The sequence below is a fragment of the Oncorhynchus clarkii genome, chromosome 19, assembly GCF_045791955.1.
Source record: "Oncorhynchus clarkii lewisi isolate Uvic-CL-2024 chromosome 19, UVic_Ocla_1.0, whole genome shotgun sequence".
Classification (NCBI taxonomy): domain Eukaryota; kingdom Metazoa; phylum Chordata; class Actinopteri; order Salmoniformes; family Salmonidae; genus Oncorhynchus; species Oncorhynchus clarkii.
Window position 1 is genome coordinate 12200938 of NC_092165.1, and position 22068 is coordinate 12223005.

General features: G+C 42.2%; 1 protein-coding gene across 1 annotated transcript in view; it reads left to right on the forward strand.

Annotated features, from left to right (window-relative positions):
• Nucleotides 1-22068, forward strand: part of LOC139374127 (polypeptide N-acetylgalactosaminyltransferase like 6) — a 243637-nt gene that overhangs the window by 64094 nt on the left and 157475 nt on the right. The window lies entirely within an intron of this gene.

Genomic DNA, 22068 nt, shown 5'->3' on the forward strand with positions numbered 1-22068 from the left:
ATGAGAACATATGAAAGCTGGTGGTTCCTTTTAACATGAGTCTTCAATATTCCCAGGTAAGAAGTTTTAGGTTGTAGTTATTATAGGACTATTTCCCTATATACCATTTGTATTTCATTAACCTTGACTATTGGATGTTCTTATAGGCACTTTAGTATTGCCAGTGTAACAGTATAGCCTCCGTCCCTCTCCTCGCTGGCCTCGAACCAGCAACACAACGACAACAGCCACCACATCGAAGCAGCGTTACCCATGCAGAGCAGGGGAAACAACCACCCCAAGGCTCAGAGCGAGTGAAGTTTGAAGCGCTATTAGCGCGCGATAACTAGCCAGCCATTTCACTTCGCTCACACCAGCCTCATCTCGGGAGTTGATAGGTTTGAAGTCATAAACAGCGCAATGCTTGACGCACAACGAAGAGCTGCTGGCAAAACGCACGAAAGTGCTGTTTGAATGAATGTTTACGCGCCTGCTTCTGCCTACCACCGCTCAGTCAGATACTTAGATACTTGTATGCTCAGTCAGATTATATGCAACACAGGTCACGCTAGATAATATCTAGTAATATCATCAACCATGTGTAGTTAACTAGTGATTATGATTGATTGTTTTTTATAAGATAAGTTTAATGCTAGCTAGCAACTTACCATGGCTAACTACATTTGCGTAACAGGCAGTCAGTCTCCTTGTGGAGTGCAACGAGAGAGAGGCAGGTCGTTATTGCGTTGAACTAGTGAACTGTAAGGTTGCAAGATTGGATCCCCTGAGCTGACAAGGTGAAAATCTGTCTTTCTTCCCCTGAACGAGGCAGTTCACCCACCGTTCCCCGGTAGGCCGTCATTGAATATAAGAATGTGTTCTTAACTGACTTGCCTGGTTAAATAAAGATTAAATAAAGGTGTAAAAAATACCGATTGTTATGAAAACTTGAAGTCGGCCCTAATTAATCGGCCATTCCGATTAATCGGTCGACCTCTATTACAGTATGGTGCTCTATGTATCAAGTAGGACCCTGATTAAATAAAATAAAATAAAATTGTATTGGTCACATACACATACTGTATTTAGCAGATGCTATAGTGGGTGTAGCGAAATGCTTGTTTTCCTAGCTCCAACAGTATGGCGTTGGTGGGTATGGGGCACTGCACTAGTTCCATTACCCCTACCAACTAATAGAATCTCACTTTGATTCATCTCTGTTAGTGTATGTTTTTGGTGTCCACAACCCTGGATGTTGCTTCTGGGGGTCTTTGCCTTGAGGATAACCCTGTGTGTGAAGCTAGTGTGAGCCATACTCATTTGTGTCAACCTCTCATCCGTCTATGGTCAGGTAGTTTGGTTTGGGAGGAGTTGGGTTTTGCTCGCCAGCCAGCTGGTTGCCCTGTTGGCCGTTGCCCTCTTTCTCTCCTGTGGTTCTGTGGATGTTGTGCAGAGAAACAGATTCACTTCCTATAGTGGTGTGGCTGCTTGCCTCAGGGGGAGGGAGATAGAATGTATGCATTCAGTAGCCAGACCACTGTGGCCGGACAGGGTCAGTCATTGTGTACTGTATGCTCCCCCGCAGTGTTGAGACAATCCACTGGAACTCTCAGTCCACTGGCCTTCCGAGACACACACACACACACACACACACACACACACACACACACACACACACAGAGAAGACTCACCACGCCACCGGGCTTAGCCCGGATCATTCCACATTCCGTATTCCGCCTCTGGAAGCCCATGCATATATTAGCATAATTGAGGTATTTTTATATTGTTTTAGCGGGCGAAGAGCAACAGCACAAACAACCTCTTGGTGGATGGACTTTAGAGTGTGTGTTCTTCATTTGCATCAGGTGATGATTCAGCCTAATGGGGAATTCACTGGTTGTTTAAAGGAGCGATGCGCAGTTGCTGCATCCATTTTGGACTTATCTGGAATTCATTCTTGAAGAAGTATGTCTTGTACATAAATGGCTGATGAGTTTAGTTCAACTGTCGTATCCCATCAGAACCCAAAATATCAGCTTGTTTCACTCCAATGTTTGTAAACAACCTAAATGTAAACAAACACAGTATAGGCTCAAAACATGGTCAAAACTCATTTTGATATCATGGATGGTCAATCCTGGCATTTAGCTCTGTTTATGAATTTGAAAGTGGTTACATTTCTCCAGCCCTATCCCCTAGCTTTTTTACCAAAAACAGTGATTAGGTGCCAGCTTTGTTGTCGTTTCAACTGCTGAGTTCCCCTATGACGTTTGTAACGTTTATGTTAAAGCTGTGCACGTTCATATTTTGAGTCCATGGTCCACAGTTCATCCATGTAAACACTCTCTGTTGGTTGCTGTAGGCCTGTCTGTTCTGTTTACATACTGAGTCAGGTGAATGTGTGGAAATGGGTCATTTGGGTTCTGTGTGTGTGTGAATGGCAGCGTTGGGCAAGGTTTTGTGTGTGTGTGTGTGGGGGATCAGTGTTAGAGCTGGCAGATTCTCAGTGAGTTGAGGCTCTCTGGGACCATAGTCCTCACGGTGGGACACCAGATGGGCACAGCTGCTGCTCTACCCTACAGCTGAATCTATCCCCCAAGTGTGTGTGTGTGTGTGTGTGTGTGTGTGTGTGTGTGTGTGTGTGTGTGTGTGTGTGTGTGTGTGTGTGTGTGTGTGTGTGTGTGTGTGTGTGTGTGTGTGTGTGTGTGTGTGTGTGTGTGTGTGTGTGTGTGTGTGTGTGTGCTTGCCTGCATTTGATGTGCTAATGTTATTGTCACTGGCCATATTATATTGTTTAATTATTTTCCCATCTTACAACCACACTTCAATAGTACCTAAACTGGTCAGCTGTGTAATGCATGCCAGATATCCTGGCTACACATCCCAGGACTGCGTTCACCCCCATCATGTTCTGGTGTGTCACACAGAGGACCTAGGCACGTTCTGGTGTGTTGCACACAGCAGCTAGGCAGAGTGGCCTCTTTGTGCCTGTGGAGGACAATTCTCCAGTGAGGGAAGCGGAAACAGATTTTTCACCTGAAGCGAAAATAACAATAAGCTTTGCTGACAGAATAGCTACATTTGAAACCAAACCTTCTGAGAAATAATTTGGCAATGTATAATTATGAGTCATAATGATAATAACTCTCCATCTGTTGCTCGAATGATAAATAATGAAATCAACCTTTATTGTCTGATGCTACGTTCATAACCCTCTGGCACGGTTGTAATTCCCAGTTGTGAAGTCATAAATAAGTTGGATGCAGTCATGTGCTTTGTACTCGTTGAGAAACACTGATTGGCTAAAGGCCAACACGCTGCATCACCCATAAACTAAAAGTACAGCTACCATGCTTGTAAACAAATTATAATGCTCAAAAACCATATTAATAGATAGCTTTTTATAAACAATGTTTTGTTGTTGTATTTGCCTGCCAAAAATGCAGTTATCGAGGTTATTTTCTTACTAGGTGACATCAGAGGTCAGCATGTGGGAGAAGTTGGAGCTCAGGGATGATAGACAAGCTTCCCACTAGTAATTACCAGTTGGAGGGGCGTTCAAGTGGATCTTTCCCAGCTGAATGTGGTAAATACCACCTTCCCACTTTTTGTGAACACAGCATTAGTCACCTACTGTACCTGTGAAAATATCCTATCTATTAAGTGTCAGTGGAAAACTATGATTAGGTTGCATAAGTATACCAATCAGTTGGCTACATAGTTTATATGGATGGGCATTAGAAATTATTTCACTATTCAAATAATATGAAGGTGGAGTGGGACCAGGGGACTTACCTAGGACGGAGAGTGCACCAGAGGAGTGGGGGTCTGCAGCGGTGCGGAGGACACCAGAGTTGAGACGGTGATGAGGCCAACGGAGCAGCGCCTGGGGAGGGGTGCTCAATGGTGGCAGTGCAGCGGGAGGATTGTAGTACAGTGGGAGGTGAGATACAAGTGGATCAGGAATTCAGTGAGGCCTTTGGGGATACGTGTTTACATTTTGTGTACTTAAACGTCCGAAGCCTACTACCGAAGATAGATGAGATATGTCTGTTGGTTCGCAAATCAGAGGTGGGTGTCTTATGTTTCACAGTGACAGAAAGGATCGGAATTGGAATGGGGGGGGGGGGGATATGTGCGTTTGTAAGATCGGACATTGCTTATAACGTCAGATCGGATTTAAGCGTTGATCTGGAGATTGTCAGGCTGCATATCTGCCTTCCCAAAACCAAGCCGATTTTATTGGGGGTGTGTTACAGGCCGCCCAATCAGAATGCATTCTATGTAGGTCTTGAAATTGTGTTGTCAAACTGTAATGATTCCCTGGTGAAGGAAATAATTTTGTTAGGGGATTTCAATACGGATGTCTGCAAAAAGGCAAACCCAACTCACAATGTATTTATGCACTTCTGTAGATCACTTGCCCTGACCCAAATGATAAAAGATCCCACCAGGGTATGGGAAACAGTGCAAAGTACAATTGACTTAATATTGGTGTCTGATAAATCCAAAATATTGCTGAGTGGAGTAATAGTATATGGAATCAGTGATCATTTGATTATATTTTGCTCAAGGAGGGTTTTTAAATATATATTATAGTGTCACAAAACTGTTAGAATCAGAGGACTCAAAAAATTCTGTGTTGAAATGTTTTGGGAGCAAGTTGGTAAAATTGACTGGTCACCAGTGCTGTATAGTGTTGGGGTAGACAGTGCCTGGGAAGCCTTTAAATGTAGATTCCTTGATGTGGTGAATGTGATGGCTCCCATTAGATGGGTCAGGGTAAGGCAGAGATCTAGCCCTTGGTTTAATCATGAGATTATAGAATCTCTCCTAGCAAGGAATAAGGCCTTGATGAAATTTAAGAACTCTCAAGAGCAGCCTGATTTTCTCCTATATTAACGTCACAGAAATTAAGCACAGAGCAGGATGGATGAAGCACAGAGCAGGATGGATGAAGCACAGAGCAGGATGGATGAAGCACAGAGCAGGATGGATGAAGCACAGAGCAGGATGGATGAAGCTAAGAGGGGTTACTTTGCTGATAAAATAATTGAGAACTTAAATGACCCTAAAAAGCTTTGGAAAAAGCTAGGCTGTAGTAGTACTACCAAAAACAAACTAAACAGTATTGGACTGAACATCAGGGGGGAGATTGTTTATGAAAAAGCAGAGGTTGCCAATGAATTCAACAATTTTTGTTACTTCTGTTGCCAGCAAGCTGGTTAGAAAGCTACCCACCAGTTCTGGTATGTATATAAACGACCAAGTCAATAAGTATTATGCCGAGTTACGGGTTCAGCCAAACTCTTTTGCAAAGGTGGCAACAGCCAAATAGCAGAGCTTAAATGCTCCAAATCCACAGGCCTGGATTATATTCCTGCAAGGTTTCTTATAGATTCTGCTGAGGAAATTGGCCCATGTATTACGCATATCGTTAATCGTTCTCTTGAACAAGGCACCTTTCCCAGGGACATGAAACACACTAAAGTTATACCTCTGTGAAGAAGGAGATAAAGTCTGACCCTGGGAATTATAGGCCTGAATCTCAATCAATCAATCAAATGTATTTATAAAGCCTTTCTTACATCAGCTGATGTCACAAAGTGCTGTACAGAAACCCAGCCTAAAACCCCAAACAGCAAGCAATGCAGATGTAGAAGCAGGTGATACAGTTAACTACTGTCTCCTAATCTCCAAACTGGAGGCACTGGGGTTAAGCAGTATCCCTCTAGGCTGGGTAAAGTCCTTTTTATCAGGTAGGGAGCAAATAGTACAGGTTAATGGTTCACTGTCTCAGGCAAAACCAATAAGTTGTGGTGTTCTGCAGGGGAGCGTGCTTGGACCTTTACTGTTTTTACTGTATATTAGCAATATGAAAGATGCTTGTTCTTGCCGTCTTTTTCTTTATGCGGATGACTCTACACTTCTGGTGTCTCACAAAAGTAAAACTAAGTTGGAGAGCATACTGAGCACAGAGCTTACTAATATTAGCAAATGGCTTGGAGATAATAAGGTATCTCTACACTTAGGTAAAACTGAAGCAATTATTTTTGGATCCAGACCTAAATTGAGTAGGTCCTTTGAAATCAGAGTGGAGTTAGGGGGGAGGTGCTGACTACTAAAACCTCTGTTAGCTACCTGGGATGCATCCTTGATGGAAGATTGGGAGGTGTGAGCATGGCCACTAAAGTGCTAGGGAAAGTAAATGCCAGGACTACATTTTGGCCAAGAAAGTCCAAGCTGCTTAATAAGGACTCCATGAAAGTGATAGCCACTGCCCTCATTCAATGCCACTTTGACTACACTAGTACTTCCTGGTTTGGGGGCTTATCTAAACTTATGAAGCTTAGGTTAAGATAGCCCAGAATAAGCTGATCAGGGTAGTATTGAAATGAATCCATGTACACACATAGGCAGGAGCTGCTTTCAGGAACTCAACTGTTTGCCTGTTGAGGGTGTCCCAGATTAGACTGGGTTTGGTTTACACAAGTATTTATGGTTCTGTGCCCAGATGTCTAACTGATTACCTTCCCACTGCACACAATCACTTTCCTGGTGCACACAATCACAGCACCAGATCAGGTGTTGCTGATGTGTGCTTATACAGGTTCAGGAGTAATGCTGGGAAAGGTACTTTCTTGTATACTGGCGCTCAGAGTGTAATAAGTTGCTTCTTCCCATAAAAACGATGTCCTCTCTGGGCAGCTTTAAAAATAACGTAAAAAACTGTTTGTCTTCTGTCCCCATATGAATGACCCCTATTATGTACCTCTGTAAATCACGTCACTCAAAATGACGTAAAATGCAACAACAGCAGACAGTACAGTGGTTTTCAGGGTGCTATTCCGGTATTTGTTGGCTAGGGGTGGCAGGTCGCCTGGCGGGTAGGAGCGTTGGACCAGTAACCGAAAGTTTGCTGCATGGAATCCCTGGGCTGACAAGGTAAAAATCTGATGTTCTGCCCCTGAGCAAGGCAGTTAACCCACTATTCCCCGGGCGTCGAAGATGTGGATGTAGATTAAGGCAGCCCTCCGCACCTCTCTGATTCAGAGGGGTTGGGTTAAATGCGGAAGACACATTTCAGTTGAATGCATTCAGTTGTACAACTGACTAGGTTTCCCCCTTCCCCCTTTCCCTAACAGTAGCCTCAGCTAACAGCAATAGTGAATATGTCTGATGTTTGCCATCATAGAACTGATTCTGTTTCAACAAAAAGTTTTCTGGTGAGTGTTTTGCTTTGATCTGTGTCAGGTCTGGTGAACTCTCCGTTGGTGCGCGCCTGCAGGCTATTTGAAGTGGGGAAATAGCATACTGTTGTCAGGGCTGACCGGAGGGCTAAATGCACTATGATAGTAAAATGCCTTTTCACGTGAAACGCAACCCATAACCCATAGCCCATGAGAGAGAAAAAGGAGCTTTAAAATAAAACAATCACTTTTTGAGTCCTCAGAACTGTAGGCTACATTTAAAAGTCAGGCCAATTCATTTATCAGGATCATTAATGGGTATATCCAAAGAATTGGCAATATAAACTAAGGTAAAACAAAGGAAAATGCACATAGTTGGCTGTCATTTCAGCTGCTTGATGTGATTGTGTGTTAGTTTTAGTTGGCTAGTTAGCTACAGTAGCAAAGGAGAAGTAACAATTAGCCTAGCTATCCTCAGTGCTTAATTTGTCAATCGGGAAGTGCTGGAACAAAAAGTGAGCACGAGAGGGGGGTGACCTGGGCAGCTCTGAGGTACCAGAGCGCATGAAAAATAGAACCATCTTTATAATAAAGCATTGCATGCATATCATCACATTTGTGTAGTGGCATGGGGAACAATGTTAGTGGCATAGAGTCTGGGAAACTGTTTGTCTTTTAAAACGCATTTCATTTGACTGGAGACTTTGGTATAATCTTTTTTAATGCCGAGTTCAAAACAACTAGGAACTCGCAACTAGGAAATCTCAGAATTCCGACTTCAGTGCGTTCAAGACAACTGGGAACTCTGGAAAAACTAGCTCCAATTGGTCAAATTAGTTTTGAATAGTCATCTAACTCGGAATTCCAAGTCAGGAACTCTGGCCTCTTTCTAGAGCTCCGACCTGAAGATCACTGACATCATGATTCCGACTCGAGTTCCTAATTGTCTTAAAATCACCATAATACCACACAGTTGATCGAAATGAGAGGCTACTTTGACAAAGAACAACTGAAAATCTGAGATCAATAAAAGCTAACTCAATAGCTATTGTAGGCTACAATATGAGTAGCAAATTATAGTCCCAAAAATTATTTCCAGTTCCACTGACTCACCCAATGACACGCAGCTCCCTCGCTAGTAATGGCCTATGCGCTCATGCCAGAAGCCTCTCTCTCCTGTTTTACTTTGTAAAATACTTGGAAGTTGATCAAGTATTTTGGGAGCCTACAGCATAGAGTCTTCTCTTTTCAGCAGGAGCCATTTGCTTTCCAACCTGTTTTGTCTGCATGCTGTTTGTTCACTGACAGATTTGCCACGTGTTCCAGACTGTAGGCTATGCCTTGTTATTGGGATACACTCCACAGCTAGGCAATTTAAAAAAAATACGCTATTGATCCTCTGTGGCAAAATGATAGGCTTTCTAGTGTAGTAGGCTATTCTGAGTTATTTCATTTATTTCTGAACAAACAGCATTAACTCTATAATTTTGGCAAATGTATATAAATTCATCAGTGCTGCTGCAGCTCCTCCAGATCCCTTCGCACGGTTATGATTCTATAAGGAAATACAGTGCCTTGCGAAAGTATTCGGCCCCCTTGAACTTTGCGACCTTTTGCCACATTTCAGGCTTCAAACATAAAGATATAAAACTGTATTTTTTTGTGAAGAATCAACAAGTGGGACACAATCATGAAGTGGAACGACATTTATTGGATATTTCAAACTTTTTTAACAAATCAAAAACTGAAAAATTGGGCGTGCAAAATTATTCAGCCCCTCTACTTTCAGTGCAGCAAACTCTCTCCAGAAGTTCAGTGAGGATCTCTGAATGAACCAATGTTGACCTAAATGACTAATGATGATAAATACAATCCACCTGTGTGTAATCAAGTCTCCGTATAAATGCACCTGCACTGTGATAGTCTCAGAGGTCCGTCAAAAGCGCAGAGAGCATCATGAAGAACAAGGAACACACCAGGCAGGTCCGAGATACTGTTGTGAAGAAGTTTAAAGTCGGATTTGGATACAAAAATATTTCCCAAGCTTTAAACATCCCAAGGAGCACTGTGCAAGCGATAATATTGAAATGGAAGGAGTATCAGACCAATGCAAATCTACCAAGACCTGGCCGTCCCTCTAAACTTTCAGCTCATACAAGGAGAAGACTGATCAGAGATGCAGCCAAGAGGCCCATGATCACTCTGGATGAACTGCAGAGATCTACAGCTGAGGTGGGAGACTCTGTCCATAGGACAACAATCAGTCGTATATTGCACAAATCTGGCCTTTATGGAAGAGTGGCAAGAAGAAAGCCATTTCTTAAAGATATCCATAAAAAGTGTTGTTTAAAGTTTGCCACAAGCCACCTGGGAGACACACCAAACATGTGGAAGAAGGTGCTCTGGTCAGATGAAACCAAACTTGAACTTTTTGGCAACAATGCAAAACGTTATGTTTGGCATAAAAGCAACACAGCTGAACACACCATCCCCACTGTCAAACATGGTGGTGGCAGCATCATGGTTTGGGCCTGCTTTTCTTCAGCAGGGACAGGGAAGATGGTTAAAATTGATGGGAAGATGGATGGAGCCAAATACAGGACCATTCTGGAAGAAAACCTGATGGAGTCTGCAAAAGACCTGAGACTGGGACGGAGATTTGTCTTCCAACAAGACAATGATCCAAAACATAAAGCAAAATCTACAATGGAATGGTTCAAAAATAAACATATCCAGGTGTTAGAATGGCCAAGTCAAAGTCCAGACCTGAATCCAATCGAGAATCTGTGGAAAGAACTGAAAACTGCTGTTCACAAATGCTCTCCATCCAACCTCACTGAGCTCGAGCTGTTTTGCAAGGAGGAATGGGAAAAAATGTCAGTCTCTCGATGTGCAAAACTGATAGAGACATACCCCAAGCGACTTACAGCTGTAATCGCAGCAAAAGGTGGTGCTACAAAGTATTAACTTAAGGGGGCTGAATAATTTTGCACGCCCAATTTTTCAGTTTTTGATTTGTTAAAAAAGTTTGAAATATCCAATAAATGTCGTTCCACTTCATGATTGTGTCCCACTTGTTGTTGATTCTTCACAAAAAAATACAGTTTTATATCTTTATGTTTGAAGCCTGAAATGTGGCAAAAGGTCGCAAAGTTCAAGGGGGCCGAATACTTTCGCAAGGCACTGTAAATGATGCAACACTGGGGAGATGAGAATTGCAGGCCCATGTCTATCAGAGCAGAGAGAGGGAGATAAATCACAGGAACGGAATGTCATTGTAGTTCTGAGAGAGATACGGGGGGGGGGGGGGGGGGGGGGGGGCAACTCGAAATAAATACATTTTATTGCTTTTATTTGAATTTTGACATTGCAAAAAGCGGCCAAATAGGTTCATTTATTTTGTCTGATACCCCCCCCCCCCCCCTAAAGGACTGTTTCCCTTGGCTTCGCCTCGGGCCTAAGAACAGCCCTTAGTCGGGAGTTATCACACGATAATCCCCAGGTCCTCATGCCTTATTGCTTAAAAACTGGTGTGCTGCTTGTTCATTTTATTGTCTATACATATGTACTGTTGCTTCAAATGTGCATGTTTTACCCTGTATTAGGGGTACACCTAGTCCAATTATCCTGGTACCTGCAATGTGTGAACCAACCAATCGGAGACCTGTTGGCAAGGACTCAGCTGAATTGTGTCCAAAGGTCTTCACCTTGGCTCAAACTCAAGAGTTTCCCTCTCTCTGAGCCCAGACCCCCTCTGACACCTTGTGGGGGAAAAAAATCACCTGTCACTCCTGAAGTGTCACCTCCCGCGGTCATCGTGGAGATATCCAGGAAGTCACTCACAGCATGGAGCTGTCACCACCGCTTTATCTCCACGGCAACATTTAAGGGCAAAGATCCAATTCCCGTCAATCACGCTGCAACCGCCCCCCCAAAAATGTGATGTGCGAGATAAGAGAGAGGTGTTCTTATTGGAATAGACTGACTGACTGACAGTGTCATTTCTGCAGCTCTCAAACAAGAGGGGTTGGAAAATGGAATATGAATTAGATTCTACCGCTCAAAGCATCAAAGATGACAGTTGTTTTGAATTTATTCTACCTGAATGACAGACTCAATGAGATCGGTAGGAATCTCAGAACATGAATTTGTTGCTGTCTAACTTTAGACAAATTAGAAATATGACAGGGCATGCCAGGTTAGAAAACACTAAGCTGAAAGCTAAATGTTCACAGTAAATACCAAATAGCCTAAATTAAAACTTTGAAGTGCTTTGAAGTTTTTAAAAGAACAATCCTTAGCTAAATGGAAGGCCCTGCAAAAACATCCAGCTGTGTATTGTGTGTGCTTTGTAAATGTTTCCTTTTATAGTTAAGCCAAATCACCATCCTGCCTCCACAGGCAGTAACATACACACACACAGAGAGAGAGCCCCCACACACACACACACACACACTTCAGCTAAAAGTCTTTAGAAAGGAAAGCTGTTCTTGTGAAAGATACCCTGAGAAGCAATGTGTAATGGTTATCTCTAAATTAACCACTGCTGGGCACTCATTAAAACATGGGCGCAAATTGAATTCACTCCACAGAATTTAATGAATCATGAAATGTCCCCTCATTCAGTGTCATTTAGCTAGAACTGTGATGGCACTCTGTTAGGCACTTTTGCTCTTTTTCTTCTATGTATTATGCAAAGGTGTGCTAATTGCAAAAATAACATTTTTCGCATAGAGAAAAGGATGAATGCATGTGGCAATGCTAAGTACACAAGCCACCAAATCCAGAACGAATTTCTTGAGAGCTGAGATTGTACAAAGTGAAATAATAAGAGAAGTAAAGGAAAGTCAAGTTTTCAATGGAATTGCAGATGAAACCAACGATTTTAAGAAAAAATAACAAATGTCTTTGGTTGTGAGGTACCATCCACAAAAGCTTTTTACACTTTCAGTCAGCTAAAAGCTTAGATGCAGCAGGTCTCACAAAAAATAATTATTGATTGCCTTGAAAAACATGCTTTGGACTACAGAAATAATCTTGTGGGGCAAGGCTATGACGGTGCATCCGTCACGAGCGGAAAGCATTCTGGTGTGTCTGCGGGGATTAAAAACAGTGCAAGTTTTGCATTTTATGTGCACTGTATTGCACATAGTTTGAATTTGGTTCTAGTCGATGCTGTAAAGTCAGTGCCTGAGGCAGTTAACTTTTTTGCTCTACTGCAGAAGCTTTATAACTTTGTATCTGGCTCATATGTTCGTCTCAAGTGGCTTGCAGTTCAGAAAGAGCTGTATCCACAGCAGCAGCCCGGGGAACTACAGAGACTTACGGCTGTAAGGTGGGCATGCAGATACATGGCATGCCGTAATCTGAGGGACAGTCTTCCAGCAGTTCTGAGAGTGCTACAGGATATCACACTTGAAAATAGTGGTGATGGATCAGTGGAGGCAAGGGGCCTTCTTTCTCAGATAGATTTACATTTCATAGGGCTTTTGGCCCATTCCTCCTGACAGAGTTGGTGTAACCGAGTCAGGTTTGTAGGCCTCTTTGCTCGCACACGCTTTTTCAGTTCCTCCCACACATTTTCTATTGGATTGAGGTCAGGGCTTTGTGATGGCCACTCCAATACCTTAACTTTGTTGTTCTTGAGACTTTTTGTCACAACTTTGGAAGTATGGTAGGGGTCGTTGTCCATTTGGAAGACCCATTTGCGACCAAGCTTTAACTTCCTGAATGATGTGTTGAAATATTGCTTCAATATATCCACATCATTTTCCTCCCTCATGAAACCATCTATTTTGTGAAGTGCACCAGTCCCTCCTGCAGCAAAGCACCCCCACAACATGATGCTGCCACCCCCGTGCTTCACGGTTGGGATGGTGTTATTCGGCTTACAAGCCTCCCCCTTTTCCTCCAAACATAATGATGGTCATTATGGCCAAACAGTTCTATTTTTGTTTCATCAGACCAGGGTACATTTCTCCAAAAAGTACAATCTTTGTCCCCATGTGCTGTTGCAAACCATAGTCTGGCTTTTTTATGGCATTTTTGGAGCAGTGACTTCTTCCTTGCTGAGCGGCCTTTCAGGTTATGTCGATATAGGACTCGTTTTACTGTGGATAGAGATACTTTTGTACCTGTTTCCTCCAGCATCTTCACAATGTCCTTTGCTTTTGTTCTGGGATTGATTTGCACCTTTCACACCAAAGTACGTTCATCTCTAGGAGACAGAACGCGTCTCCTTCCTGATCGGTATGACGGCTGCGTGGTCCCATGGTGTTTATACCCGCGTACTATTGTTTGTACAGATGAACGTGGTACCTTCAGGCGTTTGGAAATTGCTCCCAAGGATGAACCAGACTTGTGGAGGTCTACAATGTTTTATCAGAGGTCTGATTTCTTTTGATTTTCCCATGATGTCAAGCAAAGAGGCACTGAGTTTGAAGGTAGGCCTTGAAATGCATCCACAGGTACACCTCCAATGACTCAAATTATGTCAATTAGCCTATCAGAAGCTTCTAAAGTCATGACATAATTTTCTGGAATTTTCCAAGCTGTATAAGGCACAGTCAATTGTGATACAGTGAATTATGAGTGAAATAATCTGTCTGTAAACAATTGTTGGAATTACTTGTCATGTAAAGTAGATGTCCTAACCGACTTGCCTAAACTATAGTTTGTTAACAAGAAATTTGTGGAGTGGTTGAAAAACAAGTTTTAATGACTTCATCCTAAGTGTATGTCAACTTCCGACTTCAACTGTATATAAGCATAAATATGATACTGTATGTTTGTAATATTGATGGGCACCAAAATTATTTCTATTTTTCATGTCCGTTTCTGCATGATACCTGGTATGTCAAATTGCAGTGTGTTTTTTTGTAAATGTACTTTTTAGTAAATAAACTATGCAATTCCTGTAACACACAAATGCTATCTTATCTCCTTGGTGCTTGAGCTATATTTTCATCATTTTTGGGGGATGTTCAACACTTATAGACCCAGATTATGTACAGTGCCTTGCGAAAGTATTCGGCCCCCTTGAACTTTGCGACCTTTTGCCACATTTCAGGCTTCAAACATAAAGATATAAAATTGTATTTTTTTGTGAAGAATCAACAACAAGTGGGACACAATCATGAAGTGGAACGACATTTATTGGATATTTCAAACTTTTTTAACAAATCAAAAACGGAAAAATTGGCCGTGCAAAATTATTCAGCCCCTTTACTTTCAGTGCAGCAAACTCTCTCCAGAAGTTCAGTGAGGATCTCTGAATGATCCAATGTTGACCTAAATGACTAATGATGATAAATACAATCCACCTGTGTGTAATCAAGTCTCCGTATAAATGCACCTGCACTGTGATAGTCTCAGAGGTCCGTTAAAAGCGCAGAGAGCATCATGAAGAACAAGGAACACACCAGGCAGGTCCGAGATACTGTTGTGAAGAAGTTTAAAGCCGGATTTGGATACAAAAAGATTTCCCAAGCTTTAAAAATCCCAAGGAGCACTGTGCAAGCGATAATATTGAAATGGAAGGAGTATCAGACCACTGCAAATCTACCAAGACCTGGCCGTTCCTCTAAACTTTCAGCTCATACAAGGAGAAGACTGATCAGAGATGCAGCCAAGAGGCCCATGATCACTCTGGATGAACTGCAGAGATCTACAGCTGAGGTGGGAGACTGAGGTGGCACAAATCTGGCCTTTATGGAAGAGTGGCAAGAAGAAAGCCATTTCTTAAAGATATCCATAAAAAGTGTCGTTTAAAGTTTGCCTCAAGCCACCTGGGAGACACACCAAACATGTGGAAGAAGGTGCTCTGGTCAGATGAATCCAAAATTGAACTTTTTGGCAACAATGCAAAACGTAATGTTTGGCATAAAAGCAACACAGCTGAACACACCATCCCCACTGTCAAACATGGTGGTGGCAGCATCATGGTTTGGGCCTGCTTTTCTTCAGCAGGGACAGGGAAGATGGTTAAAATTGATGGGAAGATGGATGGAGCCAAATACAGGACCATTCTGGAAGAAAACCTGATGGAGTCTGCAAAAGACCTGAGACTGGGACGGAGATTTGTCTTCCAACAAGACAATGATCCAAAACATAAAGCAAAATCTACAATGGAATGGTTCAAAAATAAACATATCCAGGTGTTAGAATGGCCAAGTCAAAGTCCAGACCTGAATCCAATCGAGAATCTGTGGAAAGAACTGAAAACTGCTGTTCACAAATGCTCTCCATCCAACCTCACTGAGCTCGAGCTGTTTTGCAAGGATGAATGGGAAAAATGTCAGTCTCTCGATGTGCAAAACTGATAGAGACATACCCCAAGCGACTTACAGCTGTAATCGCAGCAAAAGGTGGCGCTACAAAGTATTAACTTAAGGGGGCTGAATAATTTTGCACGCCCAATTTTTCAGTTTTTGATTTGTTAAAAAAGTTTGAAATATCCAATAAATGTCGTTCCACTTCATGATTGTGTATTAAGAAGAAAGCCATTTGTTGTTGATTCTTCACAAAAAAATACAGTTTTATATCTTTATGTTTGAAGCCTGAAATGTGGCAAAAGGTCGCAAAGTTCAAGGGGGCCGAATACTTTCGCAAGGCACTGTATTCATGAAAACAGAGTTACCCAAGTCTCTCCAGTATGTGAGTACTCTGTGTGTGCGTGCGAGAGAGAGAGAGAGAGAGAGAGAGAGAGAGAGAGAGAGAGAGAGAGAGAGAGAGAGAGAGAGAGAGAGAGAGAGAGAGAGAGAGAGAGAGAGAGAGAAATTGAGCTGCAGTTCTGACTATTCATAGTGTGTTAAAGAATTCTAGTGAAGTGACTCTTTTGGACCACACTATCTACCACACTGAAGAACTCCGGGTTAAGGGTTAAGTCACTTCTACCTCTAATCAACAATCGTAGGTAGGGCTGGGCGATATGGCCAAAATCTCATATCCCGATAAGGATACATATCACAATATACACATTTTCTGTACATTCAATGAATAAATAGTTTATAGAAAATGCTCACATGTAAAGGCCTATTTCTTATTACATGTTGAATTATACTCAACTAATAAAAGGTACTACTCATATTTGATTATTTCTCCTTTTTATTTAGAACCTTTGTGCAAATTTTCAATTAAGCATTTAACAAAATATACAATATTAATGCATAAAATCTAAAAAAGGTGAATAGAAAACACTTTAACTATAGTTGGAAACAAAATAAATATAGGCCTAAAATATAGCTTCTTGCAAGCCTCTTGCAACGTCTGATTCGGGGGTTTGTTTTGAGCACTCAACTGTACTTTTTTGGGTCTCATCCGTAGACTCTCCGTGCTGTTTCACATGATTCTTGCCTAGGTGATAAAACAGGTTAGTGGTGTTTGAGCATGTTGTTGGGACCGGCCTGCGGCATATTTTGCAGGGGACGGTTTTCTGGTCCGTGTCAGACTTTTCATACCCAAACCACGTCCATGCGACCGAAGTAGCCCCTCTTTTAGTTACGGTCTCCGTGCTCTGTGTCACGTTCACTCTCCTCCATGTTTGTTTGTGTTGTAAATTTCCTTCCACACGGCACGTGCGAACGCACGTCCAATTGACAAAAAATATTGCCGTTTAGAGTGTGATTTGCGACACAACAAAATAAACGATAGAGCATAATATGAAACGATAGACGCTGTTCTATCACACAACATATATCGTCATATCGCCCAGCCGTAATCATTGGATTCATTCATGCTCCTTAGGTGCAAGGTTAGGGTAACACACACTTCTTCTGTCATGGTCTATGGACCCCCTGAAGTAACCTTGGCCACCCCATATATAAAACTCTAGTTCCGCCACTGCCTTTACGCTCCTGGAGTTGCTAGGCTACACCAACGGGTCGGCAACCTTTTCCATTTGGAGTGCCAATTTATCTTACCATTCCTACTGATCTGTGTGCCTGTTATGATTTTGATACGCACATTTTTGTGGTACAGTTTCATTTCATTTATAATAGTCTTGGTATATCAAAATCATTGTCTGCGGTTAATGACACAAATCTAAAAGTAACTTTTATTGCCATTGCCAAAACATATTCTGGGCCCTCAGAGTGTCCCGTGCCAGTGAGCTGGGGACAGACACAGCTGTAGGTTATTTGTGCAAGGGATAAGAAGTAATCAGGCATTTTATAACTGGAACAGAGCATTAGATTTTTCCTTTTAATGCCGAGTGGTTATCGAAAGGGAGAGAGCTGGAAATATTTGCATTCTCAATTGAGTCTAAAAACAGACTTTGTTTACTTGCTGTTTGAGGTCCATTGGTGGTGATATGTTGAGACAATCAAAGATACTTTTATACATCCCCAAATGGGCATATTTATAGGCCTACATTTGCACGCAGGCCAGGTAGACTAGTCCTACTTCTATATGTGTAATCAGGTGCGAGTCCTTACTCAACAAAGACGATTAATAAATTGACAAAACTCGAAAATGGAAGGAAATTAACAAAAACTTGTCTCTCACAAGTGTAGCATAGGTTGTGAGTTCTGCAAACAACATGTCCACTCAGACAACTGTAATAATAATAATATATTGAATGCATTAACAGAAATTACCGGCCTGTTGACTAAATGGGGTATAGATACATTATACAATAATCCTTAATTACATTGAAACTAGTAATTAGAGGTCTTACTTCACTTGGTTGTTTGATGATGAGGTAGCCTAGCCTTAACGGTGACTGTATGTGAGCTTAATGGATTATCAAAATATAGTATTTGAAAGGCAGACATTTTAATGGGTGAGGAATAGGTGATTATTATAAACCGTCCTTGAGGCAGAACTGCTCGATATCTGATGGGCCAGCCTCAAATTGGCTATATTGTAAAAATTCAAGAAAACAAACATTTTATTTTCAGTCCTCGTTTAAGGTTAGGGTTAGGCATTAGAGTTAGCAGTGTGGTTAAGGTTAGGGTCAGGTTTTAAATCAGATGTTATGACTTTATGGCTGTGCCAGCTAGTGACCACTCCGCAGAGCTGCCTCCAGAACAACATTCATGACGAAAAACGCTCACCTGCGAAACACAAGCCTGCACTTTAGATTTCATCCCCAATTCTCTTCTCTAACCCTCCCCATAGATCCAACTGACGCCTTGTCTCAACAGATGCTAGTGATGGAAGTCCTGGAGGCACTTAAAGCCAATGGTGTGTAGCAAAAAATACAGAAATGTAATTCTCTGTTGCCTTTTGGGAGAGCTGAGTGGTGAGGGGTCACGGCAGCTCAGCGGTAGAGTTGTTTTAGCTTTTGGCTAAAGCTACGGTCTGGGATTTGTGGATGTGGGATTTACCTTTAGGGAGCTAAATTTGGGGGTAATTACTGAACATTTTTACTCTGCCTTTTGGATTAACCAAAACAGGCTTTATGAGATTGGAAGCCAACAGGGAGCCCTTGAGACCACAAATGCACTCATGAACACACACACACACACAAACTCTCTCTCTCTCTCTCTCTCTCTCTCTCTCTCTCTCTCCCTCCCCTACTCTCTCTCTCTCTCACACACAAACACACACACTCTCTCTACACACACTCCCTCCCTCCCTCTCTCTCTCTCACACACAGTCTAGCACGCCGTATCAGACTGACAATGAATAATTACCACCTGTTCCGTTCTGTGTGTGACGAGAGAACAGAGAATGAATGCAAGCTAAACATATTCTCTGCAAATTCAGAAGGGCGTGTCCTTGGAATATTATTGAATGATTCATTTATCCACTGTCCTGTATATCAATCAACATGTAGAAAGTTACTTTACTTTACTGAAGTTCCCTCTGGAAGTCTCCAATAAATATTCAAACATTCAAACAAGGAACATCTCTGACATAAAATGACATGAGCAGCCACTTTAATTAAGGGCTGTATGATAATTCGAATTTCACTTTTCCCAGAAAACCTCGACACGGTTACAGTTAGTTTCAATTGAAATGAAATCAAACACCCTTTTAAAAGTTGTTTTGGGAGTGTTCTGACTTCTACCATGTACAATTCTGAAACATCTGGTTCATTTATCTGGTGTGTTGCATTGAATCTAGAATGACTCCAGAAGAATGCAATTAAATGACTGAATTGACTGTGATTTAGATGGAATTGATCCCACCGGCTATAGATGTGTCAGTCAACCCCAAATGTACAGGTATCTACTGTATCTTGTCTACTACATTTGGGGCCAATACCTAATATAATAATAAATGCAATGTAGCAGACGCTTTTATCCAAAGAATCTAAAGCCCTATTGATACAGGATTCGTTTTACTGGGGGAGGTTGGGTAATGTAATTATGTACACAAGCACAAAACACCACGTCTGTCATTTTTACGTGTCAGGAGAGTAATAATTCCAGACAGAATAAACTACTGTTTTTGGCAAACTCCAAAGTCTTCTGATAATACTAGTCCCGTGTGAATCGACATCCCTGTGTTATGAGAGAAATGTCTGCGTTTGACAGGTGTTTGATCGCGGTTTGAGCAAGAAAGCAATAACTGATCTAATCAATTGAACGAAGTGCTGCGCAAAGCCCATATATGAATGTCCTACATGTATCAACTTTCACAGTGAATTATTTTGTTGACATGTTTTGTGCGGATTAATTGAATATTGCCAAATGCATCAGTAAAAAATATTGCGGCTATAAAATGCAACCCTTGCTGTTAATCGATCTCCAAGCAGCAGCAAACTGACCTAAACATTTGGAAATGAAGTCAACTTTAATATATATATATATATATATAAAATCCTGTCCAAATCGTCATCTGGAATAACAGACATTCTGGAGTAATAATTACATAACCAACATTGTCTAGGAGTACTAGTCCTGTGCAAATAGGGCTTTACAGTCATGCGTGCATACATTTCATGTACAGATGGTCCCGGGAATCAAACCCACTACCTGGGCGTTGCAAGCACCATGCTCTACCAACTGAGCTACAGAGGACCTGTATTTCTTCCCCTAACAAGACAGGTGGGTTTAGGACCCCTCTTTAATGTTACGTGTTAATTATCTAAGCTAATTAAGACCTCCGAACGGTGTTGTAAATCGCCTTAAAATGCCTCGATTACGGTACCGTAGCAATAAATAGAATCAAGGTAAGAGGAAGATCCATTGTCTTAAGACTTATACTGCACAGGACGCGTCTAATGTAGACTAAGCTTTTTGGGCTCAGGATCAGCTTTAAGGATCAATGTGAAGTAAGCCAAATCAAAGCTATGTCCTTGTTTTATTTGGCCAGACTAATTGCAGCGACTGAAATATGTTAATTCAACCCGGGCTCCATTGATCTGTCTACTGTACACTGAGTGGACAAAACATGAAGAACGTGGATTGTGTATGTGTGCCGTTCAGAGGGTGGATGGGCAAGACACAAGATTTAAGTGCCGTTGAGTAGGGTATGGTAGTAGGTGCCAGGCGCACTGGTTGGAGTGTGTCAAGAACTGCAACGCTGCTGTTTTTTTTTACACTCAATAGTTCCCTTGTGTATCAACAATGGTCCATCACCCAAAGGACATCCAGCCAACTTGACACAACTGTGGGAAGCATTGGAGTCAACATGGGCCAGCATCCCTGTAGAAGGCTTTCGACACCTTGTAGAGTCCATGCCCCGATGGAGTGAGGCTGTTCTGAGGGCCATCGGGAGGGGGTTGCAACTTAATATTAGGAAGGTGTCCTTAATGTTATGTCCACTCAGTGTACAGTATGTGTTGCCTTAACATATTTAAAAGACATGCTCTTCATGGTTTCTGATACATTAACCCTTATCAAACATACCCTTTCTTTAAAAATAATCTTAAGTGACAATGTAGCGTTCACCATTCGGTATAATTATAGTTTTTCTGTCTCCATGAGATTGTACAGGGAACACTTCAGGACCCTCATCAAAAGCTTTTAAGTATGGCTCGGGAGTCCCTCTCTCTCATGGTCAAAAAAACTAATTTCAGGTCCACATGGCACTACGCTTCAACAGGACATTCCAACTCACACAGTATCCCACTGTATTCATCATGGATTGTGAACACCATTGTCTGGTACAAGTGCTTTGTGAAGTGGAGTAGTAACCGGTGTGTCACAGGGGCCAGGGATAAAACCTCGCTTCAGGCCAGTGATGGCCCATTGACTTAGGCTCGCTGTGATCTCGAACTGTGGGGGCAGAAACCGGACCGGACTCAGCCTGCTGGGATGATTTGAGATAAGACGAAGATGGATCCAGGGCCATCCAGAGTCAGATGCCCTTGGCCAGTATTTCTGCTGCCTCTGCAAGGCTGCGTTTCTTGGGGAGGGGGAGAATAAGCCACACACTCCTTTCCTGGGAGAGTGGATGGAGATGGGATTGATTGGTGCAGGCAAAAGAGAGAGTGATGTACACTTTGTCCCTGCCACCCGCCTGCTTACCCGCTTCTCCCAAACCGACCAGCTTTTCTTCCTTCGGCAAAAACATTTAAGGCAAAATCAATCGTCTTGTCCGCGTCCTCCAGGCGTGCCTGTCGATACTCATAAGCGGCCAACTTTACTGTTGAAGTTAAGCGAGAGAGAGTCCTTCCGGAATGTGTCACTTGTCAGTGAAACTTCCTCTGGCAGATATTGGCTGCCTGCATCACTCTCTCGTTCTGCACGTCAATAGCAGCATCCCAGTTCTGAGATAAATGGAGGCCTCATTGAAGCCTCTTCAGCTGAATTTGCCTTAGCAAATAATATTAATCATTTATATGCAGTATAATACCAAAGTACTGTTACGTAAGTTCTTGGAAGGACTTGAAATGTTCCTGTGTATTATGTGGTTTTTAGTACTTCTTCAAGACACATTATGAGGCTGTCTGTGATATTCAGAGTGTTTCCTTTGTGTGTGTGTCTGTGTATGTGTGTGTGTGTGT